This window comes from Suricata suricatta, chromosome 12 (genome assembly GCF_006229205.1).
Source record: "Suricata suricatta isolate VVHF042 chromosome 12, meerkat_22Aug2017_6uvM2_HiC, whole genome shotgun sequence".
NCBI lineage: Eukaryota > Metazoa > Chordata > Mammalia > Carnivora > Herpestidae > Suricata > Suricata suricatta.
In genome coordinates this window covers 5,279,933-5,287,260 of record NC_043711.1, presented here as the reverse complement: position 1 = coordinate 5,287,260, position 7,328 = coordinate 5,279,933, and the positions used below count along the sequence as shown (strand labels likewise).

General features: G+C 50.7%; 1 long non-coding RNA gene across 1 annotated transcript in view; it reads right to left on the bottom strand.

Annotated features, from left to right (window-relative positions):
* Window positions 1-1,270: 1,270 nt before the first annotated feature.
* The window catches only part of LOC115275353, a 9,296-nt gene continuing 3,238 nt past the window's right edge, over window positions 1,271-7,328 (bottom strand). The window contains exons 2-3 of the long non-coding RNA XR_003901505.1: window positions 3,261-3,376; window positions 1,271-1,396 (exon numbers count right to left, since the gene is read on the bottom strand). This is a non-coding gene — a long non-coding RNA (uncharacterized LOC115275353). The remainder of the gene's footprint in view (window positions 1,397-3,260; window positions 3,377-7,328) is intronic.

The window sequence follows — 7,328 nt, the reverse complement described above, 5'->3', positions numbered from 1 at the left end:
GAGGCCTGGTGGGGGTGGGGTGTCTCTGCAGGGCCTGCGACTCTGGTCATTGCCGCCCACGGAACACGTTTCTCCCTTCTGGCTCCTGACGTTTCTCTCTGCCCAGGCACATTCTGAGTTTCTCTCGGAGGACATCGGGAGCGTTGGCCACACAGACCAGGACGGGGGCAGGGGCACAGAGGGCGGCTCCCAGGCCTCATTCTCTCTGGGAGTTCAGCAGCCTCCCACGACTGCCCGCAGGCCACCCCTGGCACCGACTCCAGGTGGAAATAGTGCCTTTCTGGGGGCCCGGAGGACCGCCTGAGGAGGCAAGACCGGGCTGGAGTTCAAACAGCCTTCGGAGCTGGGTGTCCAAGTTTGAATTGTATGTCCAGCTCTTTATTAGCTTCCTGACACCGGACAGCTTCGGGACCTCAGTGTTCTCATCTGTAAAATGGAGGAAGTAATTGTACCCACTTCCAATGAGGGTTGTGTAAATTAAGCCAGATTGCGGGGGTAGTTAGGGTGTCGTCCAGCGCAGACCCTATACATAGTCTAGAAAACAAAGCCAGTGAGGCCACGCTGACCTGCACCAAACCTAGAAATCTGCCTTTACTCCCAGACTCAGACTTAAAATATTGTGGGATAGACATAGGGGGATGGACACGTCAACTCAAAAGTTCCTGAGAAGGATACAGAGGCAAAATAATCAAAGCAAAAAGAGGAGGAGGAAGGAAGCCTTACCGGCTATGAAAACACAACCTCGGGCAAGAACAGCGGAAGCCACGTTGCTTTCGCAATAAGATTGGAGACCAAATTCCCGGACCAGGTCGTGGGTGCGTGTGTGATTTTTGCAGAAGGGAGGTGATATCACAGATTCGCAAATGGTGACAAAACAGTTAACTAGTTGGGAGGAAAAAAAGATCTTTATCCCGTAGGACAGCAGAACCACTCTGGGATATCTTGTCACTATACATGACAAAAAGAAAAATCTAAGTGGCAGAAATAGGGAGAAGTTTACTGTTGCTCACGTAAGGAGGTGAAGTCTGGAAGCGAGGAGCCCAGCACCGCTCCGGTGGTTCCATGATGCCTGCTGGGGCCTGGGCTCCTTCTCTTTTCCCATCATCATCTTTATTATATTATGTTTACTTATTTATTTTTAATATTTGTATTTATTTGTAAGAGAGCGGAAGCAGGGGAGGGGCGGGGGTGGGCCAGAGGATCTGGCGTGGGCTTGGCACTGACAGCAGCGAGCACAAGGTGGGGCTTCAGCTCATGAGTAGTGAGATCATCACCTGAGCTGAAGTCAGACGCTCAACCAGCTGAGCCACCCAGGCGCCCCTCTGCCATCATCTTTAGCCGGGTGGCTTTTGTCCTCTTGGCCTCAAGGTGGCTGCTGTGCTTCCAGGCATCACGACTGTTTTTCCAGGCAGCAAGAAAAGGGAAGGATTACGTGTTAAAAAAAAAAAAAAAGGTAGGGAGAGTTTTCCCCTTCCAATCAGAAAACAAACACCTTTCCAGAAGCCCTCATCAGTGTCCACATGCCTCTCAATGGCCACAAATGGGTCCTGTGGCCACCTCTAGCTATGAGGGGACCTGGGGACATTTGTGTTTTAAACTGATCTATTGCAGGGCACCTGGGTGGCTCAGTCGGTCATGCATCCGGCTTGGGCTCAGGTCACGATCTCACAGTTTGTGGGTTCAAGCCCTGTGTTGGGCTCTGTGCTGACAGCTCACAGCCTGGAGCCTACTTCAGATTCTATGTCTCCCTCTCTCTCTGCTCCTCCCCCACTCATGTTCTGTTTCTCTCTGTCTCAATCATAAATAAACATTAAAAATTAAAAAAAAACTGATCTATTGCTGTCCCAGACAACAAAATCCATGTTTTTTTAGTAACGAAGAAGGGAAAATGAATCTCCAAGCAGCAATGGATCTATACCTGCAAACAAACCGCAGGCACGTGGGTGGTCAGCCTCCAACAGGGCCCCCTGGGACCTGAGATCACCTCCTGATATTCAAGTCCCTCCCATTTTAGATCACAGGTAGGGTGACCTGTGTGATTGATGGAATTCCGTGGAAAGACAGTAGGTGAGTTTGAAGGCTGCGTCATAAAAGTCTGTGTAGTCTCTGCCCTGGTCATTTGCAGGACCAGGTACAGTTTTCCTGTGAAGAGCTAGATGGTAAAAAAAAAAAATTTTTTTAAGAAAGTTTTTTTTGTGGGGCGCCTGGGTGACTCAGTCAGTTAAGCATCTGACTCCTGTTTTCGGCTCAGGTCGTGATCTCACGGTTCCTGAGTTGGAGCCCCACGTTGGGCTCTGGGCTGAAAGAGCAAAGCCTGCTTGGGATTCTCTCTTACTCCTTCTCTCTGCCCCTCCCCCACTTGTGCACATGCTCTCTCTCTCTCTCTCTTTATCTCTCAAAATAAGTAAATATTTAAAAAATAAAGTTAAAAAAATTTTTTTATGTTTTTATTTTTGAGAGACAGAGACAGCACGAGCAGGGGAGGGGCAGAGAGAGAGGGAGACACAGAATCCGAAGCAGGCTCCAGGCTCTGAGCCGTCAGCACAGAGCCCGATGCGGGGCTCGAACCCACGAACCATGAGATCATGACCTGAGCGGAAGCCAGACACTGACGCTTAACTGACTGAGCCTCCCAGGCGCCCCAAGAAAGCTTTTTTTTAAGTGTATTAATTTATTTTGAGAGACAGAGCACATGCACACATGTGTGCGTGGAGGAGAGGTAAAGACAGAGAATCCCAAGCAGACTCCTCACTGTCAGTGCAGAGCCTGATACAGGGATTGAACCCAGGAACCATGAGATCGTGACCTGAGCCAACTGAGCCACCCAGGCACCCCCTAGATACTAAATATGTTTTCTGTAGTGAGCCATGTAATCTTTTTTTTTATGTTTTATTTATTTTTGAGAGAGACAGCGTGAGCAGGGGAGGGGCAGAGAGAGAGGGAGACACAGAACCAGAAGCAGCTCCAGGCTCTGAGCCGTCAGCACAGAGCTCGACGCGGGGCTCGAACCCACCAACCGTGCGATCGTGACCTGAGCCGAAGTCAGAGGCTTAACCGACAGAGCCCCCGGGCGCCCCTAGGACCTGCTTTTTTAATTACGAATCTCGCTCTGGCTTGCAGCTTTCAGCATAAATCCCAGCCTTCTGGAGAGCGCTTGGCAACGTGTACCAAGAATCGTAAAATGTTTGCCTCTCTCAAGCCAATATTTCCACTTCTGAGAATTCACTCTGCAGAAATATGAGAAGCAGGCAAATATTTACCCACAACAATACTCGCCGTAGCATCATTCCAATACTCGGGTAACGCAGACCTGAGGTGCGCAGGTAAGTCTTCACCATCGTGCCTGAAGCCAATATAACACTGCCTGTGGGCCACACTGGAATTCAAATGAGAAGCTTACGTAAAACATAAAAATTAAAAACTACACCAGTGGGGTCCTGGGTGGCTCAGTCGATTAAGCATCTGACTCCTTTTTTAAAATAATAATATTTTAAAGTTTATTTTAGTTTGATGGGGCGCCTGGGGGGCTCCGTCGGTTAAGCCTCCGGCTTCGGCTCAGGTCATGATCTCACGGTTCGTGGGTTCGAGCCCCACGTCGGGGTCTGTGCTGACAGCCCAGAGCCTGGAGCCTGCTTCTGATTCTGTGTCTCCCTCTCTCTCTGCCCCTCCCCTGCTCACGCTGTCTCTCTAAAATAAATAACAGTTTTAAAAAATGTAAAGTTTCTTTATTTAGTTAGAGAGGGAGAGAGCAGGGGAGGGGCAAAGAGAGAAAGAGAGAGAATCCCAAGCAGGCCCTGCACTGTCAGCACAGAGCCCAATGCGGGGCTCGAACCCACAGACCGTGAGATCATAACCTGAGCCAAAACCAAGCGTCGATGCTCAGTCAACGAGCCCCCCGGCCACCCTGAAACATCTGACTCTTGATTTCAGTTCAGGCCATGATCTCACAGTCATGAGATCGAGCCCTGCATCAGGCTCTGCTGAGTGTGGGGCCTGCTTGAGATTCTCTCTCTCTCTCTCTCAAAATAAACAAACATTACAAAAATAAGATGATGCAATCTATAACGTGGTCATCAAAAATGTTTTGAACATTTTTAACAAGATGGGAAGGTTTTTCTAAATACAAAAAGATCCTTCTTAATACAGAAAGTGTTCTCACATAAAATTCTAAGAAAAACCTGCATGTAGACGGAACCCCACTTTTTGTCGAGATTTTTCTGTGACTAAAAATCTCGTTGCCAGGGCCGCCCGGATGACTCAGTTGGTTAAGCTGACTCTTGGGTTCAGCTCAGGGACCTCATGGTTTGTAGGTTCAAGCCCTGAATGGGGCTCCATGCTACCCGCGTGGAATCTGCTTGGGATTCTCTCTCTGTCCCACCCCCGCTCCTGCACATGTGCTTGCTCTCTCTCCCTGCCTCTCAAAATACATAAATAGACTTGGGGCGCCTGGGTGGCTCAGTGGGTTAAGCATCTGACTTCGGCTCGGGTCATGATCTCACGGTTCATGGGTTCGAGCCCCACGTCGGGCTCTGTGCTGACAGCTAGCTCAGAGCCTGGAGCCTGCTTCCGATTCTGTGTCTCCCTCTCTCTCTGCCCCTCCCCTACTCATGCTGTCTCTCTCGCTCTCAAAAATAAATAAAACATTAAAAAATAAAATAAAATAAAATAATAAAAAATAAATAAACTTTAAAAAACCCCACGGCTGGGGCGCCCAGCTGGCTCGGTCAGTGGAGCGTGGGACTCTGGGGTCTCGGAGTTGTGAGTGTGAGCGCCAAGTTGGGCACAGAGACCACTTACAAATAAAAAATCTTTGCGAGGGAATTCTGTCTCCCGGGGAGGAAGGGAACTCTTGCTCGCTGCTGGAGGGGTGCGGAACGGGGCAGCCGCTGTGGGATACACTGTCAGTCTGTTACAAAACTAAACATACTCTTACCAGACGACCCAGCAGGTGCCTTCCTTGGTATTTACCCGAACGTGTTGAGTGCTGTGTCCACACAGAAACCTGCGCATGAATGTTTAGAACAGCCTCACTCGTAACGGCCGGGCCTTAGAAGCAACCACGATGTCCGTCAGGTTGATGGATAAGTAAACCGTGGGACATCCGGGCAAGGGCCCCTTGTTCAGGCTAAGAAGACACAAGCCATCAGGCCGCAAGGAACCTTCAGTGCGTCCCTCCGTGAGACGGGCCAGTCTGAAAAGGGCCCACGCTGTAGGATCCTGACTCAGTGACGATCCGGAAAAGGCAGGAGTAAAGAGACAGAAGAAACATCCGTGGTGCCAGGGGCTTGGAGGGGGGGAGGGGCTTGGGGCAGTGACACTGTTCTGTAGACGTGACAATGCTAGAACCACTCCACACACGTTTGTTCGGACCCCAGAATGCAGGCCACCAAGAGCCGCCGCAAACCACGGATCTGGGGGCGATGGTGTGTCACTACCGGTTTCTCGATGGTGACAAGGCGCCCCTCTCTCTGCCAGGTTGATGGTGGGACAGTCTGTGCATGTGGGGGCAGAGCTTCTATCCCTCCCACTCAGCGTTGCTGTGCGCCTCATTAGGTCCGTTAAAATAGGGTGAAAGAAGCCAGTGTGGAAAAGCTACACACCGCGTTTCCGTTCAGCAGCCTCGGCGGGGACCCGGCCAGCGACTGCGGGGTCGGGGGTGGGGGGACTCCGCAGGGGCGGGGTTAGGGAACATGGGGGTGACTGACGGCTTCTGGGTCCCAACTGTGGTGGCCACACGCATCTATGCACGTGTTAAGATTCACAGAGCTGCATGACAAAGGGGAAAAAAGTGAATTTTACTTTGTGATAATTTTTCTCTAATTTTTTTTAAGATCTTCCGGGTCAGATCTTCAGCCATCCTCGGCTGGCCCACAGGGTCTGCTTAGTTATTTTGAGAGAGCGAGCATGCGTGCTTGGGAGGGAAGGGGAGGGAGAGAGAGAGAATCCCAAGCAGGCTCTGCACTGCCAGCTCGGAGCCTGATGCGGGGCTCGAACCCACAAACCGTGAGATCATGACCTGAGCCAAAATCAAGAGTCACCAGGCGCCCAGGCCTCAGGAGGGGGTAGTTCTGGACCCGCTGCAGGCTCTAGACACTCGGGAAAATGCACAAAGGTGGCTCACTCTTTTTTTTGTTGTTGTTTTAAAAAAATTTTTTTTATGTTTATTTATTATTGATACAGAGAGAAACAGAGCATGAGTGGGGGAGGGTCAGAGAGAGAGGGGAGACACAGAATCTGAAGCAGGCTCCAGGCTCTGAGCTAGCTGTCGGCACAGAGCCCGACGCAGGGCTTGAACCCATGAATGTGAGATCTGACCTGAGCCGAAGTCGGGCGCTTAGCCGACTGAGCCACCCAGGCGCCCCAAAGGTGGCTCACTCAATCAGAGGATCCTGGGGTCGTGAGGTCAAGCCCCAGGGTGGGTGTAGAGATTACTTAAATAAATAAATAAATAAATAAACTTAAACGGGGGCGCCTGGCTGGCTCAGTCAGTTGAGTGTTTTCCACTCAGGTCATGACCCCAGGGTCATGGGATCAAGCCCCCGTCACCTTCCATGCTGAGTGTGGAGCCTGCGTAAGAGTCTCCCTCTCGGGGCACCCGGGTGGCCCAGGTCTGTTAAGCGTCTTGATTTCTACTCAGGTCATGATCTCACAGTTTTGTGAGTTCAAGCCCCGCATCAGGCTCTGCGCGGACAGGGCAGAGCCAGCTTGGGATTCTCTCTCTCCCTCTCTCTCTGCCCCTCCCCTGCTCGCACTGTCTCTGTTTCTCTCAAAATAAATAAATAAACTTTAAAAAAAGATTCCGTCCATCCCCACCCCCACCCCCACCAGCCTGGGTGGCTCAGTCAGTTGAGCATCTGGCTTCAGCTCAGGTCAGGATCTTGAGGTTCAGGAGTTCAAGCCCTGCATCGGGCTCTGCACTGGTGGTGCCTATGTGGGACTCTTTCTCTCCTTCTGGCTTTCTGCCCCTTCTCCATTGGCACTCTCTCTCGCTCTCAAAATAAATAAACTTAAAAAAGAAAAGGATTCTCTCTCTCCCTCTGCCTCTCTTCTCCACTGTGCTCACTCTCTAAAAGAAACTTTTTGATTAAAAAAAAAAAAAAAATAGGGCGCCTGGGTAGCACAGTCCATTGGGTGGCCAACTCTTTTTTTTCATAGTTTAATTTTTTTTTTTTGAGAGACAGAGAGAGACAGCACAAGCAGGGGAGGGTCAGAGAGAGAGGGAGACACAGAATCTGAAGCAGGCCCCAGGCCCTGAGCTAGCTGTCAGCACAAAATCCCGAGCTCTACCTAGATCTACCTCTCCCCACCCCTGCAAACCACTGATCTTT